Raw genomic sequence first — 23,240 nt, forward strand, 5'->3', positions numbered from 1 at the left:
GGATCTACATTATGGTTATTTGTGTTTTCATTGTTTTCACAAACCTTTAATCTTGGACAAAAGAAAGAAAAACATATTAATGTCTCTAAAGTGTTCTCTGGGCAACAAAGTTCAACGTTATTTTTTAAAATCCTATTTCGACCACTTGGAACAAAAAAAAAAACAATAAAATACAGAGCAGAAAATAAGTATAAAATTAATTGCGTTACGGGTGCACGTTAAAACTGCGATCAGTTTTACCATAAGTTTTACCACAGCATGAAATAATGACAACATCTGGAAATGCTAAAACTATTCGGAGTTGCTAATTACAAATCAATACAACCGTTAGTTTAAACCTGTTAAATATCTTGGAGAGAACGATTTGTGCGGAAAATTCAGAGCGACATTTTCGTCTCTAAAAATTCCCTGATTAAAATATAACTATATGGCATGCAAATGCAACGATTTAATCATTCCATATAACCCATAATATAGGTTGATAAAAGTAAATACGTATACAGAAAAGTACTTCGGGCGCCCCAAATCTATTAAGTGTCAGTTTTTTTTTAATATCACTGGATAGATACCGCTGCTGGTGGACTGCTAGTCTCCGAGAATATCTTCATCTCAGTAGTTAGTGCTTCGGTACTTACATCATGATTAATAACAATAATTTCATTTTTGTTGATTTCTGTGTTGATAAATTTAGAAATTATTTACAAACCAAGGTTTCAACTCCTTCAGTCTACGTGATCTTTGATGCCACTGTTGCTATTCTTTGTAGATCCTTTTTGGTCATATATATTTCCTTATGTTATCAGGTATTTATACATCCGTGACTCTATTTTTTATACCCCTGCCGTAGTCAAAGGGGGGCATTAAGTATTAGACTTGACCGTCCGTCCTTCCGTCCGTCCAATTTTCGTTTCCGCACTCTAACTTTAGTTTTCCTCGTCCAAATTTTATGGAACTCATACACAATACCAGAACAAGAACGCACAGACAGATTTTGAATGTGGGCAGTGAGTCACTTACTGTTCTAGAGTTATGTCTCTTTATAACTTGGAATATTGCAAATTTGTTCGTTTCCGCACTCTTACTTAAGTTTTCCTCATCCATATTTTATGAAACTCATACACAATGATTAAAATCACAACACGCAGTCAGAGTCCGAATTTTGGCAGTGAGGCACTTCTCGTTCTAGAGTTATGCACCTTTATAACTTGGAAAATAACATTTTTTTTTCATTGCCGCACTCTAACTTAAGTTTGCCTCATCCATGTTTTATGAAACTCATACATAATGCTAAGAATCACAACACGCAGACAGAGTATGCATTTTGGCAGTATATCATGTACCGTTCTAGAGTTCTAAAGCTGAAGCCCGCCTCCGTGTTCGGGATTTTTTCGCTGCGTTGAAGACCCATCGGTGGCCTTGGGGTGATATATGCTCTTTGATCGGGTTATTGGCCCTTTGACACATTCCCCGTTTCCATTCTCAATTATATTATGCACCTTTTTAACTTGGAAAATTGCAAAGCTTGAGAAGGGGCATTCGTGTCCTCAGACCTTTCTTCTTTTATTTTAGTTTGAGCGTTCCTGGTGATTGCAAATAAAAGTAAAGAAGAATATGTCCATGTGCTTGTACATGTAAAAATGTAAGAGTCAATGTACTAACTCAAACCTTTGAGCGTAAAAATGAAACGTTTGGTCAGTGCATACAAAAGTTAGAGTGCGGATAAAAGAATTGTTTTCGGTTTTAAAGAGGCATAACTCCAAAAATAGTAAAAGTGAGGGAGTGCGAAAAAAACAGAAAATTTGGCAATTTTCCATTTATAAAGGGGCATATCACAAGAACGGTTTGATTGACACCATACAAATTCGAACTTGATCTGTGTTTGTTGGTAATAAGCATTGTGTATAAGTTTCATATTATTTGGTCGAGGCAAAGTGAAGTTAGAAAGTTGAAACAGCAAATTCAGTAACTTTTCCATATTTATAAGGGGACATATTTATAAGGAGACATGATATATAACTAAAGAACGTTGGAATGGACACCATCCAAAGACGAACTTGATCTGTGTTTTGTGATAATGATTATGGTATATAAGTTTCAGAACATTTGGTTGTGGTAAAGTTAGAGAACGGAAACCAATTTCGGGACGTACGGACAAACGGACGAACGTACGGACGGACATACAGACGAATAAAGGAAAAAATTAATGCCCCTCCGCATTCTTTTGAGGAGAAAACCCACGTACATTTCACATATAACTGCTATGTATATAAACATTTGATAATGTTTTTAACATATCTTGTGCATAATGTGTTAAAAGAACTTAACTATGAGTCGTCGTAAACTTGCAGTAAGGTGTGAGCAATTTCTCCGTATTGAAGGCCTATTTGTGACTTTGAGATAAAGTACAGAATAAAAGCGTACCCCTTTGAATTGGTTTAATTTAAATTACTGTGAAGATGTCGTGTCTAATAAACTTTATGTTTTTCTTGTCCATTGCATGAACCATTTTTTCATTCCTGAAGTGGAAGAATGGGATGTAAGTCTACAAATCTGAAAATCTGATAATAAATGTGAAAATGAAGCAGAGTAAACCAATGCAATGCATGGTTTACTGACTGTTACTTTATAGACTTGGAAATTTACAAATAAACTAACCCTTCGAGAGCACCTACGTGTTTTGTGGACTTTTGTTTTGTTTGTAGTAAAAAAAAATCATACGTACATGTATGATATGCTTTTCGTGCGTAAAATAGGTGTTTTGTCGAGTCAACCCAAACAAAGGCCGTCTATAGTAGTTGGTCGGAGACGTTGTATTTGTTTTAACTATATACATTTTTGTTTACATTTTAAGGAAAAATCTTCCAAGTGGGTCGACGAAAGACGAAAATCATTTAGCTTATGGTGGTGATATCCAGTTCATACTTATGAGGAATAGAAACATGTATCTTATTTCTTGTCCACATAATGCCATAATTGACTTTCATATATTTTAGAACAATAATTAACGGCGTGTTGTTTAAAATCTATGGTAAATTTGAAGCTTTTATTCCAAAGAAGTCATATATGAATTAGATAAGTGTATGTTTTTTTTTTATCTATTTGTTTGTTTTCATTACGATCATATGAAACGTTTACATACACGTACTTGATAACTCCTAGAGGAAAGACGCATTCGTTGTTTGTTTTTTTAAGCTCAAAGTCAAAACGATATACCGAAAACGTATAAATGAACCATATCACTATTTATTTTGTGAGCCTTTTCTATGTCTTTCTCGTAGGGTTCTGTGCTATACTGTGTTCCACAATGACAGCCATTTTGGTTCTGATAAGTAGCATAAAACACACTCATATAGATGATAATGTCATTTATTAAATATTTGATTAAAATGTTCTTTACTAAGACTGTTTTGGTGAAGAAACTATTGGTATAGATTTCGCTTCTATGTTAATTTATGATCTTTGTTTTTGTAAAGGCACCTAAACTCCGAATTAGTAGAGAACAAACTTGATCCGTAATTGTGTTGTAATGTGAGAGATGGTTTCTGAGAAGCTGTATGTTTGTATTTCTCGTAAGGTTTTACTTTGTTCCACTGTTGCTGGCATTTGTTATATCGGTTTGTCAACGAAAGGTACACGAGTATATGATCTACCCAGTATCATATGTGCAAGATTTAATTTAAGTGTATAATATGGTTTTTGAGAAGAAGCTATGTGTATGTAGAATCATTGATGGCCTTGGACTGTTTTCTGTTCATAGGTCGGGTTGTTCTCTCTTTGACACATTCCCTGTTTCCATTCTCTATTTTATTCATTGTTGCATGTTAAACTGTGTTCAATTTTGGTGCCCATCTGAAATTTTGGTGCACATGCCATCTGAAATTTTGGTTGGCAACAAAAACTCCAATATAAAAAGAAGGAGATGTGGTATGATTGCCAATGAGACAACTATCCACTCATGTTCAAATGAAGTGGATGTAAGCAATTATAGACAACCGTAGGGCCTGCAAAAATGAGAAAAACCCATATCGTATCGTCGGCTATAAAAGGTCCCAACATGAAAAATATGAAAAAATTCAATTGAGAAAAACTAACGGCCTAATTTATAACAAAACAACGAAAAACAAATATGACAGACATAAAACAACGATAACCACTGAACTACATGCTCCTGGTTTGGGACAGGCACATAAAGAATGTGGCTGGATTAAACATGTTTGTGAGCGCTCAACCCTAATTGTTTTAGATCATCGACGGATCATTCCTATTACTTTCTAAAATTTGTATGCCATGAGATTCATCAGAAGATATATGAAGATTCCTGAAATTTTTTTGTTAGTTAGCACGAAAGGTTTGGCAGTCACATAACTTGTTCATACAGATATGAATGATGAATAAACAAGGTGAAGTAAGATTTCTTTACTGCTGCTATACATTAATGTTGTCCCGATTATTGGTTCTCAACCTGTTAACAGATCTGTATTTCCTTGCATTAATCAGCTTTTTATAGCGTAAAGCTCCCAAACATACAGCAATGCACACAAATGTAACTGGTATAGGGGCTGATATCTTTACAAGTAGCTGCCTGAAAATATATATTATTGTAATTAGTCACATGTAATTAAACACATAAAGTAAATAATCATAAAAAATAGTAGTTATATACCGAAGGGGTAATCAAGGGGCAATCAAACATCATTAGTCTAAGAAAAACCGACAATACAATGACAAACAAACGAAAAACCGACAATACAATGGCAAACAAACGAAAAACCGACAATACAATGGCAAACCAACGAAAAACCGACAATACAATGGCAAACAAACGAAAAACCGACAATTCAATGGCAAACAAACGAAAAACCGACAATTCAACGAAAAACGACAATACAATGGCAAACAAACGAACCGACAATACAATGGCAAACAAACAAACCGACAATACAATGGAAAACAAACGAAAAACCGACAATACAATGGAAAACAAACGAAAAACCGACAATACAATGGAAAACAAACGAAAAACCGACAATACAATGGCAAACAAACGAACCGATAACACAATGGCAAACAAACAAACCGACAATACAATGGCAAACAAACGAAAAACCGACAATACAATGGAAAACAAACGAAAAACCGACAATACAATGGAAAACAAACGAAAAACCGACAATACAATGGAAAACAAACGAAAAACCGACAATACAATGGAAAACAAACGATTTTAACAAATACTTACACTAATTTTGTTTGAATAATACATCGCTGGCTTTCTTGTTTTGCTCATTGTTGAAGGCCGTACGGTGACCTATAGTTGTAAGCATTCTACGTCATTTAGTCTCTGGTAGAGAGTTGTCTCATTGGCAATCATACCACATCTTCTTATTTTTTATATTAAATTCTTTTAATTACTTCGTTTTAGATTAGAAAACTGTAATTATAAGTGTACTATGTACATATATGTCTGTGAAATTTACTCAAACGAAAATTAACTACGTTCGGGGTAATGTATTGACATACCAACAAGAACAATCTCTGCATACTCTTTCATTATCCGTAGGTGCACATATACTAGTTAAACCAAGAGAAAGAATACCCCATAAAAACAAAAACATCCATCAACAGTGTACTGTAAAATAAGTTAAACTTACCTTTAAGATAAATTATACTAGAACACACCCGCGAGATCGCGGGTTGTGACTGAATTAAAGTATTCATGCCTTATTTTTAGCCTAGATTTTTAGTATTCGTATTGTCATCTGATAAAGTCATGCTGATTGGCAGGTGCAGTTTTCTCGGCTTTCAAAATCTTTTTGTTTGGACCCGTCCTGCTTTTCTTACTACAATAAACTTACTATAAACTTTTTTTTAACAAATTAACCAAAATTAATTAGGGTATTGAGGTGGAAGAAATAGACTTATTAATTAGTGTAACATAGTGTAACATAGATATAAAACAACTACTAGAAGAATTTCAGGTTCTCCTAATAGAGGAGGGATTTACAAAAGGTAACATGAAACTACATGTGACATATACTATTGGTATCGATATCAGATTCGACCCGGAATTTGTTAATTATTGGTAATATCTATTATGTGGGAAACAAAAGGGCCTGGAATGGTGTAATTTTCAAACAACACACTTTCCTATATTAGTTATATATGAAGGTGAACTCTTTGATTCGTCGTTTTTACGTCACGCCGGCTAACAAATTGGACTTCGTTATTTTAGTAGTATAGATACGTTAAAAACATTCTATTTAAGTTGTCAAAAATTAATACTTATTGTTTTAAATGTTCTAAAGTATTTTCATACACTGAAAGGTAATCACGATAAACTACTTAACCCAACGCTTACCAATCTAGAAGACCATTACTACCATTAACCTCCAAACTCGGAGAATATGTTTTCTCGACAGTGGAAAATAACGGAACTAGTGTAGTTGATGTTTTGTTTGTAACCGTTTTCACGTCATTTTTAACCAATGTATTTGGTTCAGTAGCGGTAGACCTCAATGGTTCTGCAGTAATTTGTAATTTCGACAAGAAAGATGTTCTGGTATGACGTGTAACACTGGATGCATCGGTAGGTTTCGGTACTTTCCGCGGAACATGTCTGAAAAAAAAACCATTTAATTTATTATTCTATTGCCTGATGGAAAATCAGTTCTTCATTAACCTTTACTCCAAATGCCTCGATATATATTCTGTCCGTTGTTTAATAGATATAGGAAGATGTGGTATGAGTGCCAATGAGACAACTCTCCATCCAAGTTACAATTTATAAAAGTAAACCATTATAGGTCAAGGTACGGCCTTCAACACGGAGCATTGGCTCACACCGAACAGCAAGCTATAAAGGGCCCCAAAAAAAATTACTAGTGTAAAACCATTCAAACGGAAAAACCAACGGTCTAATCTATATAAAAACGAGAAACGAGAAACACGTATGAACTACATAAACAGACGACAACTACTGTAATGAATGTATAGTAGTTCTACGTAAGGAACTATTATACACATGTTTAATATAAATGTATAGTAATGGAAATTTGTCATATGATGATGTAAATAATATCATATAAGACATATAAAAGTATGCATGTCATGACAACAAAAGTAACGTTTGAGTGAGAAGAACAAATGTCGTGTTTGTCTGTTGGTTGTTGGTCTTTTTCTTTTTTAGCCATGGCGTTGTCAGTTTATTTTCGACGGCTTACGAGTTTGAATGTTCATTCGGTATCTTTAATTTCGCCTCTCTTTTTTATACAGAATTCTGAAACAAAGATAGAATAGTGTGTTTTTAATCATGTGTCAAACGCCCTTACACGACTAAAACATGTGTAAATGATACAGATCTGAACCATATTGACTAAGTTTTGGTCATCGCATACACAATGGTTGCCCATTTCAAAATGCATTGATTTACCCCCTAATAACTATGCTTACAATAACATCATATTATAGCAGTGTTTATATCGGGTAACGCAGTAAACATTCCCTTTTACTTGACAGCAGGATCCTTTCTTGCAGAAATATAAATGATATGTTCCATCTTTTGAAAACGAGCATGTCTTCGAACCTACAAAAAATATAAAGCTAAGTAATGCTGATTATATCAGACATATCACGACTGAAATGCTAATATGCTTTTAATACATATTTTCCCGACATTTTATATTTTTTCTAATATTCAAATATATAAATTTGCAATATAATTTCATCTCTTAACGTAAACATTTTTGCGGGAATCCATTATAATGTTTTTATGGGAATAAATTATAGTCTCTCTCTCTCTCTTTCTCTCTGCTTCCCAATTGTGAACTTTCCATTTCTATGTGGCAGCATTCCTGCAGCGCCTGCAAATGGAGTATATATATTCCAGTTGATACGATATTTCAGAGCTCACATTTCTTATCACGATTCCTTTGGTAGATGTTTGCTGCTAAGATTGAAGCTAATAAATCAAGAGTTCCTAGTGGTGAAGCTGAAATCATCCATTTGAAAATTTTTACGCCATCAAGAGTTAGTTGATCGTTATGAAATATCTGTTTCACAGATGACCGGATATGTTCAAATTTTCGTTACCACAATCCCGTCCTCTTTTCTTCGAATGCGATCTACCGAATTTTATTTATCACCGGGTTGTACTTACATGAACAACACGGCGGGAGCCACAATGTGGAGAAGGGTAACTATGCTTACTGAGATCACACCGGTTTTTGGTGCGGTTCGTGTTGCTCAGTCTTTGGTTTTCTATGTTGTGTTTTGTATACCGTTGTTTGAATTTTGATCGTTTTTAGTTTTTGGCCATAACATTGACAGTTTATTTTTCGACTAATAAGTTTGAATGTCCCTTTGATATCTTTGACCTCTCTTTTCCACTCTCTCACTCTGGTTTTTATCTAGAAAGGTAAGTTTTATGTCGAAATAAAGATACATGCGAAGTGATTTTGTGTTTTAAATTGATACACCATATCTTTTCCATTATATATCGCACATGTATCAATATTATTGAATGTGATAACTTGATATCTCGAAGTAACGAGATAACTATATTTGTCAGGTTCTGTTGTCATATGGATATATGGGATTGTTAATATACCCCATTTTTTAAACGGCCTATATAAAACGATTGGGATGTCCGTACTTTCGACCGTTCGTCCTTCCATCCATATTTTTGTATCTGCTACTGCTTTGGAACCATCGACAGTTCTAGAATTTTGTGAACCTTCACACAACCTCACTCACATGCTATACTTGAGCAGAGATTTTGGCCCAGTGGTTAAAGTTTCGACAAATGATATATGTACATCTTTAGTTTCGATCGACGAACAAACGTAGAAGATTTAAAACACATGACATTGCCAAAAGAAGTAGAACCGAACGCAGCTATGAAATATTAGCAATACAATTATTCTGATATCTATTTCTGATCTAACCCTTCTTAAGCTGTAATCTAGCAAAAGGGTCGTAATGGGGGCACCTTCATGACGAATAACGGTAAAAAATCTTGCCAAATGACGTTAACGGTAATTTTTGGTGCATGACGATAAAATGTACATTTTCTTTATGACGATAAAAAATTTGACTGCCTTTGACGATTCACGTTATTTAAAAAAAAAAATATAACGGTAACGGATAATTATTTCAAACCTCTGACGAATCACAATAAGGATATTTAGACCAATCACGATAAAATTTGAACCAATTTGACGCTAACGGTTGCCGAAAATGACCGTTTGAAGCCTGACGGTAAAAGGCATTCCTACCTCTAACAAAACAGTAATAAAAAAAAAATGTGAATGATATCTGTTCAAGTAAGTACTTACAATGTATTATATTTAATTTGATACTAAGCAGCAATATCCAGATTAATATTATACACTTTTGACAGAATAACGATTTCGTGTGCACCATTATTAATTTGTTACACTTAGTCTAGTTTAATTTGTTGTGAAATGTCTGATATAGGACTTTCCAGGTTTCCTTTTAAATGTTTGACTTTTATACCAGTTATTTATAATTATGATAATTATAATCATGACAAAATTGTAAAAAGGAAGTGATAATGGATAATTGAACGAACATATTATATTTCTTTGCCCCGATTGCGGTGTAAACTTTTAAAATCCAGTACTTTTAACTAGTTCCTTAACTGCTAACAAAGAAATTATCATTAACTTTTGTAATAAAACATATGAAAATAGTGGAATTAACTCTATTTAGAATGTAAAAAAATCTTTGGATGTTTTAGATAAATTACGTGCTCTTGAAGGTCCTTTTACTTGTGGTGTAATGAGATGATTGAGGCTGTTAATTTTCTCCTTGATAACATTTATGTACGTTAAGGCAATACAGTTTATCGACAGGTTGTAGGTATTCATATGTGCACCAATCGCACCCCTTTAATAGCAGACTTGTTTTTGTACTGTTATGAATCACAGTTTATGATCAAACTCAGTTAAGACCCGCCTAATTGCATTTAATTGATAAATTCAATAACACTAATCGTTATCTTGATAATATTTTTCCTTAAATAAAAAACTGCCGAAATTTACTCAAAGGAACTTACTTTAAATCAATCAAATGTAAACTGTAATATATGTCCATTCCTAGATTTGGAATACTCCTGGTTTTCCCACATTCAATTATACCAGTTATCTATAATTAGTAAAGAAAACAAAAAAGACAAAAGGTTTAATGAGCATACAATTGTATAGTCTTTATTTTTATTTGTATAGATAAATAATAAAGAAATCAACTGTTTTGTTTCTCAATAATTTAATATCAATTCAATTAATTCACTTAACATGTGACAAAACAATGGCATCCATTTATAAAAGTGCCTTAAAAATTTGGATTCTTTGGGAATTTATTCTTGGTTTTCATATGTAAAACATGTATAAGAAGAAACAGGTATAAATTTGGACACTTTGAAGAAATATTCCTCACATAAGATAACTAAAACTATAAGAGAATAAATAAAATTAAAATTGAAGCATTTTTATGAAAAGCTAAATTCCCAAAGAGTCCAAATTTTTAAGACACTGTTTTAAATGGATGACATTGTTTTGTCACATGTTAAGCGAATCAATTGAATTGATATTAAATTATTGAGAAACAAAACAGTTGATTTCTTTATTATTTATCTATACAAATAAGAATGGAACTACAAAATGAAAAATACCTGAATATATAGAAAACACAGATAAACTATATACTTATAAAGTTGGAACAGACTATACAATTATTGTATGCTCATTAAACCTTTTGTCTTTTTTGTTTTCTTTACTAATAGATAATTGGTATATTTAAATGTGGGCAAACCAGGATGACACCCTAGATTTAGATATTTCAGTTTTACACGAAAAACTCTACACAAAAATTTACGACAAAAGGAAAGATTTTTCGTTCCCTATTGTTAATTTTCCTTTTTTGGACGGTGATGTTGCTTTGGCACCATCTTACGGTTTTTATATATCACAACTCGTTCGCTATGCTCGTGTCTGTTGTGACGTTTTGGATTTCAATAAACGTAATCTATGTATTACTGGTAAATTATTAAGTCAGGAATTTTGTTTCCACAAATTACATAAAACCTTTACTAAATTCTTCCACAGATACAAAGATTTGGTTTTGCCGTTTGGCTGTACCTGTAGGAAACTTATTTCAAACGGGATCATGGAGATAGCACATCCTAATTTTTACGGAGATTTTAATTACCGAGCCCGGAAATTTAGATACGATCCTGGTAAACTTGTCGATCCTTTTAATAAACTTATTCTAAAAGGTAACCTATTCAACGCTGTAAATAGATCTTTGAATATATGTTTTATTGGTATGAATATTGATTTGGTTTTCGTCAATTAAAATCAAACTAAAAATTATTTTTATATACATATTCACATTCATGACTTTACAATCGTCGATACTTGTATCTTGGTATTGCACAAGGTCATGTTTTTCTCTGATAGTTAATGACGTCTTTACACGAAATACATTGGATGTTGGATATGTACTGATTGGTATTTTAGTCTTAGATGCATGATTTTTTATTAGTTGTTATTGGCTTTGAACTAGCTATCAGTAACTGCGAGTACTCTCAGATCTGTATGCAGTGTCTTTTTTGTTGTGGGGATGTATAATTACCCTGCCACGTCTGGTCTGTTTTTTTTGTTATATGTTTTTCTGTTTTGTATCGATCTAATGAGTTAAGCCCTTTTCAACTGATTTTTATAGTTTGTTCTTATGTTGTACTGTTACACCTCTGTCCCAGGTTAGGGGAGGGATTGGCGCTAACAAACTAGTTTAACCCCGCCACATTCTGTATGTGCCTGTAATTCAGTTGTTGTCGTTTGTTGCTGTATATCAAATTTGTTTTTCTTTCATTTTGTACATAAATCAGGCCGTTAACTTTCTCGTTTGAATTGTTTTACATATGTCATTCGGGACCTTTTATAGCTGACTATGCTGTATGGGTTTTGCTCATAGTTGAGGGCCGTACGGTGACCCATAGTTGTTAACTTCTATGTCATATGTTCCCTGGTGGAGAGCTATCTCATTGGCAATCATACCACATCTTCTTATTTTTAAATGTAATAGATCTTGACATAGAAGATTTTCCAATGTTGGAGTTTTATGTGGATAAGTTTATGTATTGGTCTCGTTGGGATGCTGTCTTATGGACATATAATCACCCGGTATTCATATCTATGTTCCGCGTGAAAGTGAAGTGTTACTATTAACTTATATTTGATATGAATTGTGCATATAACAAAGTGTATATACCAAAGTGCAAAAAACAAAAAGTGTATTACATCAAAGTGCATAGAACAAATTGTATAGACCAAAGTGCATAGAACAAAGTGTATTACACCAAAGTGCACAGAACAAATTGTATAGACCAAAGTACACAGATCAAAGTGCATAGAAAAAAGTGTATAGACCAAAGGGCATAATACAAAGTGTATAGACCAAAGTGCATAGAACAAAGTGTATTAGACCAAAGTGTATAGACCAAAGTGCATAGAACAAAGTGCATAGAACAAAGTGTATTAGACCAAAGTGCATTGAACAAAGTGTTTAGACCAAAGTGCATAGAACAAAATGTTTAGACCAAAGAGCATAGAACAAAGTGTATTAGACCAAAGTGCATAGAACAAAGTGTATAAACCAACGTGCATAGACCAAAGTGTATAGAACAAAGTGTATAGACCAAAGTGTATGGACCTCATCTGTGTTGATATAATTATTGAACACGTGAATCTCCCCAATGTTTTAATTTTTTTCATATCTGACGGTCGCAACTTCATATAAAATAAAATGCACAGTATGTCAGCTGGTGACTTTATGATGCAACACTGACCCTAAGAAACAAAGACTATCATTTTATTTTAGCTATTTTAGAAAAAATACCTTCAAAAGATTTTACCTCGATTTATCAGCACAAGTGGAATATGGCGACTAGAACGGTTACTTATCATACATGTACCTTGTCCTTTTCAAGGTCTATTTTCAGAGTTGTGAGCCCAATATATACTAGTATACAATTTGGTCGTTTTCCGTTTTTTTCCTTCTAAAGTTGGCGTTGTTAGTTAGTCATCGATGTATTAGTTTGAGTATTCCTTTGTTATCTTCCGCCTTTCTTATAATACAACACACAAAACTACATGGGATATAGAATGTGAAACAACTGCTTTAAAATGGGGGTAAGAGCCGTAAGGGTACTGACAGTTAAGTCATTAAAATATAAACATCGTATAAAATATGTAACGAACGAGTTTTTTTATCTTTTCTAAAATTTCAACATCAAAGCTTTATGAACTTCTTTGATATTAGTTTGATATTAAATGGAAATTGGACCAAATCAAAAATGTCATACGATAGATAAAACCTACGTTTTTATACATTTCGTTCTAATTTCAGATTTTCATTGATCGTTGTTTGCTGATGTACTGGGGCAAAAATGTCATGCATATAGGACAACAATAAATTTGAAATTAATCTAAAAGGTACGAAGATTTGAATTTAAACGCTTTATATATCACATCAAGTGGTAACGGTTTCTATACATCAGGCACAGCTAATGGGATTATAGTCATTAGACGGAAATTTAAGAACAATTCTTTCTATACAGAAGAGTACCCCTCTGGGATTCTGATATTGACCAATAAATGGAAATTAGCGCTACCTACTTGAAGGTAAACATTGTAATTTTACAAGAACTATCAACGCAATAATTGTGTTTAATGTAAAATGCTGATATAAGCAACAACAACATGTTTTGGTGTATAATTTTGTGATTCTTTACTACATCCCAAGTATTTTCACAAAAAACGTACCTTTTAATAATAATTCGTTTGAATAAAAAAAATTTATATGCACTGTTGATTTGTACAAAATGTGTCTAATAGCTTACCGGATACATGTTATACTATCGGTGTAAGCAGTCCAATTGCAGTGAACAGACTTAATTGTAATTAAAAAAAATGAAGCCAATAATCTTGTGACAAAGGTCTATCTTTGTGATCATAATGACCAATTTTACTGCACAAGTAGATGTGCATTTCGATGTAATAAATGCCGCATCAGTGATGCTGGAGGTCAAAATATTTAAAAATCATAACTGAATAGAACGTTGTAGACCTATTAATAATCGAAAAGTACCAAAAGTATTACCAAAGTCGGCCAAGAAATCAGATAGAGCTACACGTATACACGAGGACGATACATTCCTGAAGTTGTGCATGTATAAAGATGATAATTTCAAATATTTTCAATAAAGTTTTATCCTTTGATCTTTTAATCCGAACTTGATGGTGTAGCTATTTTAAACAATTAAAATGAAATATTAATTTAAAAAAAACAAAACATTAAAATATATAAAAAATACACTTATGTCAAGGATTTCCTTATTTTATATAGGAAACAAATTTCTGTTTTCAAAGCTCTTTGTCACTAATTAAAGTTTTCCAATGTCATTCAAAATTCTATTTCCGCTGACGTTTTTTGTTATCAATAAAAGCAAGCTATTCAAAACATTGCTTAAAGGACAATGGATAAGGAAACACTGACAAGGAAATGAATAACAAATTAAAAAAAAAGTATTGATTCATTGGTCAAGAATTTCGTATGGAGACGAATTAAAGTTTCTCTTCCTTCCGAATTCCTATATATCTTTGTATGTTCAATTTTGAAAAAAATAAATATATTTTTTAAACTAAACTAAGAAAGCCGTATCAATATATTTTCAATTATGTTCACATTTATTTTGATACAATTAATCAGGCATTATTACGGTTACACTCGGTTTATCACCTGTTGTTTTTTGTCAAAATACATTTGTGTATGGTTTTCACATCGATGAGTACGGGGAGAAAAGCTTGTAGTACCGAGTATGTCAATCTTACCCATTTCGATACGAGTCTAGTTTTTCAATAAAAAACAGCTATCTTATAATTTGATGATTATTTTTAGAACAACGAAAAAAGGGGAGGTGGCATTTCAGGATGCATTATTTCATTCATTTCATTTTGTAAAGTCTTACATCTAGCTTAAATATTTATATGATGTTTATAAATGCTTTATATTTGTGTGACTAATATGATTTTGAAAGACATATATTTATCAATAACATAAAATGAATATAATATTTTATAATAAAATATATATATTAAGTATCTAATTGTTCAAGTAATTTTTTGGATTATCCGTTTCTCTATAGTTACATTTTTCTTGGTCTACTGATACATTACATTTGTAATCCCGTGTAGGCCGGTGATAGAGCTCTGGACCGGTCAATTAACAAAATGACCAATGTTATATTGCAGATAAAGCCACGGAAACAAGATTCTTTATTTCTTATAAAACCAAGTTAATGATACAAAGAAAGATATTGTTACATGTAATAACATACTGATTCTGCGCATGACAAGTTAGTACAAAAAGAGCATAAAAAGATGAGAGATTGATGATCAACCTGGAGAACATACTTCTGTATTAGTAATTCGGATTAATTTACACAAACTTTTCAATACCCGATTATTTTTTGAAAAAAATAAACTGCCGAATTTCCCAACATTTACTCGGCTTACATAGTAAGGTTTAAGAAAAGCTCTTCTGCTGTACAGTTTAGAATATAGTGAAATTCGTCACCTATCTCTCGGGAATAAAAAGTACACAGTACTTTCCTGTCAAACAATTCCAAGCCATCTACCTGTTTCTATATATTTTATCTTTATAAGGTAATAAGATAATGAGTCTAAATATTCTATATAAACAAGAACATATACATGTTAATTAAAAGTAGAATTAATCGCATAATTTATACAAGGACACAATCTGGTGAAATGTTAGTTTATCAACTACATGTATCTATCTATTAAGGTAGATTACATATTTTTACTAACAACATAAAATTATAAGTGCAGAAAAATTTGTTTGTCGATTCAAAATTGTTATTAATAAATCATAAATCAAATTCTTGAAAAATCAAGTAACATATAGAAGAAAATACGAGACCAGAAAAAAAAGTAATTTGATATTTAAAAATGACCAGTCGTTTCTAAGAGTCATTATCTCTTATTTAATAGTCATCATTAACTCTTCGTGAAAATCCTTTTCGTCATTAATTAGAAAAATAAACAAAATTTTTGACATTGGCAGAAAATCTGTGACAGATGAACTTGGATAAGATCAGTTTGTCGTATCCTTTCCTCTTTTATTTTACATCGACTGCGACCTATGACGAGATTCCTATATCCTGATTTTCTTGAAACATAGGTTGCTGCTCACATGGAAGCATTTGAGTTCATCCGCGGTCATTTAAGGGTTCGTTTGCTCAGTGTCTAGATTACAGTATGACTATAATTTGTGCAGTATTTGTTTTGGTTTTCTTTTGGCCATGGTACCCTCGACTTAGGATTTTGATTGCTCCCTGCGTTTCTTGATATGTATTTGTTTACTTGCTTATTCATTCATTTATGATATCAGAACATCTGACGATTTTTAATATTTACTAGCCTCTCAATACTGCCAATTTCAATTAAATTTGATGATAAATCGTCATGAAACCTGTTAAGAGTTGTGTTTTAGAAATTTGCTTTTCTTGAGCGCCAGTTTCAGCAGCCAACAGTCATAACTTTTGTAATTTCATTGTCATTGTTATAAGCCAACCTGTTGTTAGCTACAATGTGAAAGTATTTTTTTTATTTTGCGCTTTACGCGCTCTAAATTTACGACATCTGTTCTAGATACGTGAAGGGGAGGTTTGTGAGGACGTAAATCTGGCTTTTAACCCCATCATATGTTGTGTCTGTACCACGTCAAGCTATCTGGACCGTGTATGGTTGTTTGTTGTTGTTGTTTGTCTTTGCCTATTATTTTTGTGTTGACGTTGTTTGTTGTTCTAAGTTATATTATGAAAACTGTTTTCCAAACAATAGTGATTGTATGCTATTTATATTGAAAAAGGCTTAAATCCCTGGGATGTGTTTTAGTTGATTTTAGTCCCTGATGCATGATTTTTTATTATTAATTGTTTTTGGCTTTTAACTAGCTATCAGTAACTGCGAGTACTCTCAAATCGTACTTTCTTGTTAATTTGACCTGTTGATACTATTTGTAATGCTTTTTTGTTATTTAATGTTTAATTATTCATTCCTTATTTTATTGATTTTGTATTTACATTGTATCATAGATCAAATGTATTCGTTCAGTGTATGTTCACTTGTGTTAATATGTCTTTTGATTGAGTTAAACCATTTCAATTGATATTGTATAGTGTGTCTTTCTATGTTATGATGTTACACTATTGTTTCAGATAAGGGTGAAGGTTTGGTACCATTAAAACGTTTAAATCCGCTCCAATTGTTTGCACCTGTCCTAGTCAGGAATCTGATGTTCAGTAGTTGTCGTTTGTTGATGTGATTCATAAGTGTTTCTCGTTTCTCGTTTTTTTAGACCATTGGTTTTTCCCGTTTGAATGGTTTTACACTAGTAATTTTTGGGGCCCTTTATAGCTTGCTGTGCGGTGTGAGCCAAGGCTCCGTGTTGAAGACCGTATTTTGACCTATAATGGTTTACTTTTATAAATTGTGACTTGGATGGAGAGTTGTCTCATTGGCACTCATACCACATCTTCTTATATCTATTAACTCATCAGATAGATACACAGAAAAACACCAAACAGAAACACATATCGGACGTGGCAGGGCATATATCTATCCATCATCCCTAAAAACAAAACAGACATTAAGTACAGATCTGAGAGTACTCGCAGTTACTGACAGCTAGTTCATAGTTCAAAGCCAATAACAACTAATAAAAAAATCATGCATCTAAGACTAAAATATCAATCAGTACACATCCAACATCCAATTGATTTAGTGTAAAGACGTCATTAACAGTCAGAGAACAACATGACCTTGTGCAATACCAACATATAGGTATCGACAGATTGTAGTATCGTGAAAGTACATATGTGTAATATCTAGTCTAGTTTTAATTTACTGATAACAATATCAATATTTATACCAATAAAAACAATATTCAAAGATTCAATTACTGTATTGAATTGGTAACCTTTAAGGATAAGTTTATTTAAAGGACTGATAAGTTCGGATCGTTTCTAAATTTCCGGGCTCGGTTAACAACAACACCGTAAAATTTAGGATGTGCTATTCCGTTAAAAAATAAGTTTTCTACAGGTACAGCCAAACTTACCAACCAAATCTTTGTATCGATGGAAGAATTTTGTAAAAGTTTTAAGTAATTTGTGGTAACGAAATTCCTGACTTAATAATTTACTAGTAATACACAGATTACGCTCATTGAAATGCAAAACGTCACTACAGACACGGGCATAGCGAACGAGTTGGGATATATAAACACCATAAGACGGTGCCAAAGGAACATCACCGTCAAAAAAATTAACAATAGGGAAAGAAAAATCATCCCTCTTGTTGTAAATTTTAGTGTAGAGTTTCTGGTGTAATACTGAAATATCTAAATCTAGGAACAGACAGTTATTGCTTTTAATATCAGATTTATTTAAAAGAAGTTCCTTTGGGTAAATTTCAGCAGTATATTTAGAGAATTATTGATTATTTAACGAAAAGATGTCATCAAGATAACGGTAAGTGTTATTGATTTATCAATTAAATGGAATTAAGACGGTTCTTTACTGAGTTTGGCCATAAACTGTGATTCATAACAATATAGGAACAAGTCTGCTATGAAACGGGCACAATTTGTGCCCATAGGAATACCTACAACATGTCGATAAACTTTATTGCCGAAACGTACATAAATGTTGTCAAGGAGAAAATTTAGGGCTTGAATCATCTCATAACACCTCCAGTAAGTATATCTAGCATATTTACCTTTCTCATTTGAAAAAAAGGCTTTATATGAGTTGCAGCAAATAAATTTGCAACCAGTTTTATCAAACGACCATTTAATTAGATAGGAACACTTTTTTTGATAATATTGTGTGGAAGTGTAGTATAAAGAGTGGAAAAGTCAAAACTGTCAACCGAATCAAAAGGACCATCAAAAGCACGTAATTTATCTAAAACATCCAAAGAATTTTTTACACTCCAAAAATGGTTAATTCCACTATTTTCATAGGTTTTATTGCAAAAATTAATGATAAGTTCTTTGATAGTAGTTAATGAACTCGTTAAAAGCACCGAAAGATTAGTAGTAGAACACTTACTAAAGGCCGATATGAAACGATTTTTACGGGTTTTTTTGTGTAGTTTAGGTAGCAGTGGGGACCTTCAAATGTTTAGAGGAGGCCTTAAGCTGAGCTGTGGTAGTGACATGATTATTTACTATATAACTCTCTGTGGAGCGTACTGCCTTGAATGTAGTTGAATGTATAATTTCATTCTTAAGGACTTCCGTGTAGCATTTACGTCATACCACCACCACATTTTTGCCTGCTTTGTCGGTCGGTACGAACGCAAAACGCTTTGCGAGTACTTGAATTTTGTTTTTAATCCAAGAAATTGGCGTATTACTTACTCTTTTATTTATTTCTAAATTATTTCCGAAATGTGATATGCGAATATCAACAATAATCAGACATTTATTTAAATAGGAATCAAGTGACTTTTTGTCAGATTTCTCCCGTTTACACATTTTTTTACAATAGGATGAAAGAGCATCTTTAATAACCTGACGACACTCTTCTCAATTTATTTTCGACGGGGGTCGATATTTTGGTCCTTTTTCAGAAAGTTTATAACCTTCCGGTCTTGAACGATGCTGGGGTCCCCTGTAATTACATGGCCATAGGGATCATATCTAAACTTCGATGTTTCACAGTCTCATGTTAAAGGAGTATTATTTTCTATACTGACGTCTGATGTAACTGACGTATATTTAATAATTAAACTGCACTTATATGTGCATATAAAGACAGTTTTACAAAGAATCCAGTAATTTCTAATATATCTAAATACAGCAAGGTTATGGTAAAATGTTTTCCTAACAGAAAGTTATATTAAATTGAAACAACGAAGAAATGATCATCAACACCAATGCAAATATAGTTTAATATGACCGTTATATAGTCAACACTGTATGCCTACCTGCCCAGTCCTTGTAATGCCCGGAGGCACATAGGGCAAGGACTAGATCTTTCCACTCATCTCTGTTCTGTGCTTTCTTTTCTTTCTCGCCCCAGCTGATTCCGTGGTCTTTCATTTCAGCTTCAACTGTTCTTCAAGTTGTTTTGGGCGTCCTTTTCCCCTATGATGTCCGTCTTAGGGCAACTCTGGTCAAGTCCTTATCTGGTCTTCGCATAACATGACAAATCCATCTCCATCGTTTTTACTTTAGTAGAGTCTCCATGTTGTTGGATCCTGTTGTTTCATGGAGGTCTTTGTTGGTGATCTTATGTGGCTAGAATATCCTTAAGATCTTTCTGAGGCAACCGTTGTGAAAACTGGAAAGCTTGTTGATGTCCTTTTCGGTCATTCCCCAGCATTCTGCCCAATATAGCAGCCCGTTCTGCTAATACAACTGTTATATACTCTAATTTTGGTGTTTTTACTGATGTTGCTAGACTTCCAGATGTGACGTAGCTTTAAAAATAAAGTTCTTGCTTTTCCTATTCTGGCTCGGATGTCTTTGTCTGTTCCTCCTTCAGATGTTACTTTGCTGCCCAGGTATGTGAACGATGAAGTGCATTCCAGCTGTGTTCCATCTAAATCTACCACAAGAGACTCTGATATGTTAAGAGGCATAACTTATGATTTCTTGATGTTGATATTCAGTCCAATCATACTTGCATTCTTTTGTTACTTAGTGGTTTTAGCTTGCATGTGTGTTTCTAGATGTGACAGTACGGCCAGATCATCTGCATAGATAGTTAAAAGGGAGTCCACTTGATGCCTGTGATTTTACTGCTTATGGTAGATTGAATTACCCAATCGACAGCTATTATGAAAAGAAGGGATGACATAACACAACCAAGTCAACACTGTATAGCAAGCTTTAAATGGTCCAAAAACAAATAAGACAAACAAGCATAAAGGTAGGCTAAAAAAACCGTTAAAATAACTGAAGGTTAAACCGTCTCTGTCTGTGGCTTATATGTGCATATAATAGACCTAGGCGGAGATCAGAATATGAGGCTAGGAATATATGTCTGCCGAGTACAGACACATCGGGTGCACACAACTCCTAAATGCGTCCTTCAGCTCATAGATCATCTAATTATAAATTAACGTACACATGTATATAAAAAAGCACATGGAAAATCTTGCACCATATGTATATTGGATTTGTTACTGATAATTAAACAGTAAACATGCTTGAAAAAAACCCCAGTTACACGCTGAAAGAACGCTTCCATAGGAAAGCTTAAAGACCTGTATCTAATTCGGGTGTGTAGACTCATTACAAGGCGACAAGGGGTATTACCCATGGGGAGGCGGGAATCTCTACAAAAATTGATAAACGAGCCCAACAATATATTTTGGGGACTTTTTTTTTAATATTTTAAGGTTTCAAAATTTAGAGTATTTAATATTTTAATACTTATATATATTTTTTTGGGGGAGGTTGGTTGATCACAATCGTTTATTTTTAGGGATATTTTTTGTTCTTCTGACGAGCCAAGTTTAGCAAATTTTGTTGAGTTATCTCCTGCGTCCCGAAATTCCTTTGTCGCACAAAAATTCAAGTTAGACATAGATGTCGTCCCATACAGTATCTTTGTGTCTAAAGTACCACTCCCAAAAAAGTTTAGACTCGAAAGTATCTAATATCCGGTACGGAAAGACAGAGAAAAGGTCGGATTTCTGTTTATTTATTTGTTATTTGTATGAATTTGTAGAATATAGATACACACATTACTATTTTTGATTGTGAGATGTAATACTTGCCGGGGTACTTTCGACAAAGTGAGAATGGTGATACTTGACAGACAATCATTTAGGCGAAACGCTCTGTCAACATGGTCAAGGAGATTGTATTAGACGTGTTACGTAATGGTATATATATATACTAACCGCTGGGGTTGACAAACTAGACTATAGATGGGAGTATCTTATCAAAACACAGAAGTGATTTGAAGATTCAAATTACATGTGTTTCAATTGAACCTTGTGTTTTAACTACCTAGCATTGAAGTCAACGTATATCTGTTCCTTATACATGTAACAGACGTTTCTTTGGAAATATTACAATAGACAATTTTAAACTGAGTTTTACTGTGCGTATTGCTGTGTGTTTGTTTATTCTATATTGGCTAGAGGTATAGGGCGAGGGTTGAGATCTCACAAAACATGTTTAACCCCGCCGCATTTTTGCGCCTGTCCAAAGTCAGGAATCTCTGGCCTTTGTTAGTCTTGTATGTTTTTTAAATTTTGGTTCATTTATATATATGTTTCGGAGTTTAGTATGACGTCCATTTTCTCTGAACTAGTACACATTTTTGTTTAGGGTCAGCTGAAGTCCGCCTCCGGGTGCGGGATTTTCTCGCTGTGTTGAAAACCCATTGGTGGCCTTGGGCTGTTTTCTGCTCTTTGGTCGGGTTGTTGTCTCTATGACACATTCCCCGTTTCCATTCTCAATTTTAATTTCATTATAAATATTCATTAACGATCGAATATTCATTAACATATATTACGTGTAAAAAAAACTGGACCCAGAAAAAATAGAGACGGTAAGCCAAGAGATAAGAGGAGAGAGAGGGAGGGGGGGGGGGGGGGGGGGGGGGGGGGGTGGAGTGGAGGTTGAGAAAAACTAACTGTCCACCCTTATAAATTACAGCTATATATACTTTCAAATTGTATTTATAATTTTTGTGTTAGAGACGAAAATTGTAACTTAAAGGGGGTTTACTCGAGGTTAGATTCTTTTGAACGGGCTGCACCCAATGCAGAACTGTCTTATTGGAAAAAATTGGAATGAAAGTCGTGCTCTCGGGAGGGCGGTTGGCGGGTGGACGTAAAGACGGGCAGGGTAAGGTACCCATTTTGTGAAATCAACTTCTGCGACAGGTTTAATAATTTTTCTCTAGTTACATTCTTGAGTTGTCCATCGTTTGTATTTTTTATTCCTCTGGTTTTTCTTTGTCTCTTTGTCCATTATATAATAGGTATTATTTTTAAAATCAATAAAGGCGACCCTTTTAACTTAAATAGGGATTTACTCGAGGTTTAAGATCTTTTGGACGGGTTGCACACAATGCAGAACTGTCTTATCAAATAATATAAGACAAG

General features: G+C 33.4%; 1 long non-coding RNA gene across 1 annotated transcript; it reads right to left on the reverse strand.

The window, feature by feature from the left end:
• Nucleotides 1–4,407: 4,407 nt before the first annotated feature.
• Nucleotides 4,408–9,449, reverse strand: LOC127714415 (uncharacterized). Its single transcript, XR_007987723.1, has 4 exons — nt 9,333–9,449; nt 7,450–7,582; nt 6,359–6,616; nt 4,408–4,582 (listed from the first exon to the last, which is right to left on the reverse strand). It is a non-coding gene; the product is annotated as an uncharacterized LOC127714415 (long non-coding RNA).
• Between the last annotated feature and the right edge of the window lie 13,791 nt (nt 9,450–23,240).

Source organism: Mytilus californianus, unplaced genomic scaffold (genome assembly GCF_021869535.1).
Source record: "Mytilus californianus isolate M0D057914Y unplaced genomic scaffold, xbMytCali1.0.p SCAF_9, whole genome shotgun sequence".
Classification (NCBI taxonomy): domain Eukaryota; kingdom Metazoa; phylum Mollusca; class Bivalvia; order Mytilida; family Mytilidae; genus Mytilus; species Mytilus californianus.